Below are 2,066 nucleotides of genomic sequence, written 5' to 3' on the forward strand. Positions count from 1 at the left end.
CCGCCTGGAGTGGCCGCACACCGGGGGCACCTTAGAGCCCGGCGCGTACGCCCTTCTTCTGGGTCTCTTCCCCCCCCCCCCCCGCACGCGGAGAGATAGGGGGTCAAAGGCTGGCCGCGCGCCGTTCCGCCGGTTTCCTCAGCGCTCGGCCGCCGAGCCGCGGCCACGGTTCCCACGCCCCACTGCCGGGCGCCCGCCCGGCAGATGCTCTTCCCCCCCCCCCTCCTGCCTCCGTCGCCGCCCAGGGCCCGAAGCTCAATAGCCGCTAGGGGGACCGGGACGGGGAACAACAGGGACGGCGACACACACACACACACACACACACATACACACGGCCGGGCGGGGAGGCGCGCGCGAGCGCGAGGGGGGGAGGGCGGCTTCTCGGCGGCGCCCGCGGGGCGACGGCCCCCCAACCCCCGGCTGTTCTGGTGAGCGCGAAGAGAACCCTCGTCCCTGGGGGGGGGTGCTGGAGGTGCTCGTGCCTGGAGGGGCTGGGTGCCGTCTCCCCCTGCGCGGCGCCGCGGCGGGGGCCGAGAACAGGCGCCCCAAACCGGGGCTCGGAGGGGGGAGCCCGGCACGCAGCACACAGCGACCGCGCGAATGTTCCCCCCCCTCCCTCCCCCCGCCCGATGCTCGCTGGTCCTCCCACCGGGACGCGGCCATCAAGCACGCCGTGCACGGCCGATGCCACACCGTCGCGAAATACGCCCGTGGTCGGAGAGGAGCAGAGCGGGACCGCGGCGATAACATACACACACACACACACACACACACACGCAGGCCACCGGCCAGGAGGCCAACAATATTCCGCTCAGTATATTATTGTTGTTATTATTACCCGCCAGCATGAAAGCACCTCCCCTCCCAGGGGCCTGCTCTCAGCTGGCCGGGCGACGCTGTGTTATCTCGCGCCTGTGGGCACCGACGTCTGCCCCCTTCGCCCTGCCTCGGCGCCGCCGCCGCCGCCGCCGTGCCTCCCGGCCGCAGGTCCCGGCGCGGATGGTGTTGTTTGCCGCCTCGGGGGGGGGGGGGCGCCCGGCCCCGCCCTCCCGGCCGCAGCGTCCCTCTTCCGCCCTCGGTATGCACACTTGCACGGACACACTTGCGTGGTACAATAGACACGCCGGGGCGTGTTGTGCACTGCCAGGCTCCAGTGACCTCCCGGGCGAGGTCACCCCGGGCTGGAGCCTCAATCCGCCGCAGGGGGACCAAGGAGCGCGCATCATCATTCCCGGCGCGCCTGGCCCAGCCCCCCCCCTTTCCCGACCACAGCGGCCCCGCGGGGGCGGCCGGGACGCTGCCCGCGCACCGGCCCCAGCCGCACATCGGCCGCGACCCCGCCCCCGGGCGCGGTGCGCGTCGCGGTCCGGTTCTCCCTTGTCTCCCGCGGCACAGCCGGGTGCTCCCTCTCCGCGCGGCCGGGAGCCCTCCAAGCCGAGGGCCCCGGGGAGGTGCGTGACTGCCGCCGGTCACGAACGGCGCCCGGTCGGTGTGCCAAGTTGTCCCCCGCCCCGGCGCCTTTCCCAGCCGTGAGGAAGGCCCAAGCCCCCCCCCCCCCGGGCGTCGTCCACAAGCCCCTCCGTGCGCGCCCACAGCCGCCGGGCCGCTTGCCGCCGCCGCCCTGTCGCGACCTGGCCCCGGACCCGGCCGGGCGGGTGGAGCCCGCGGCAAACGCGCCGGGGATCTCCCGGCTCCCCGGCCTGCCGAGAGGCGGGTGGGCCTTCGTACGCCCTGGTCACCCGTCCCCCCCCCCCGGGCCCCCGAGCAGGGCAGGTTATGTTATCTTTCCGGATCCATATCCAAAAAGCGGGGCCCCGGCGCGGGTCCGCCCCCAGCATCTGCCACATCGGTTGCCCTCCCCCTCCCCCCTCCCCTCCCCCACGCCACCCCGCCTCCCCCCTCCTTTTCCTCCCGCCCCCCTTCTCGCCCCCCCCCCCGTGCTTTCCCTCCAGCAGGCTCAGCCTTTCCTCTTTTCTCGTACGTCTCCCCTCCGCCCTGCCTGCGTATGTGCGCGCGTGTGTATGCACACTGCGTCCACTCCGCACCTCTTCGGTTCTGGCACGCTC

General features: G+C 73.5%; 1 protein-coding gene across 1 annotated transcript in view; it reads left to right on the forward strand.

The window, feature by feature from the left end:
* The first annotated feature begins 1,929 nt into the window (after positions 1 to 1,929).
* Positions 1,930 to 2,066, forward strand: part of H696_05364 (Ras-like protein Rab-32A) — a 1,802-nt gene continuing 1,665 nt past the window's right edge. Inside the window, exon 1 of the mRNA XM_009499210.1 lies at positions 1,930 to 1,977. The gene's annotated coding sequence lies outside the window, so the exon portion shown is untranslated. The remainder of the gene's footprint in view (positions 1,978 to 2,066) is intronic.

Source organism: Fonticula alba (assembly GCF_000388065.1).
Source record: "Fonticula alba strain ATCC 38817 unplaced genomic scaffold supercont2.10, whole genome shotgun sequence".
Classification (NCBI taxonomy): Eukaryota; order Rotosphaerida; family Fonticulaceae; genus Fonticula; species Fonticula alba.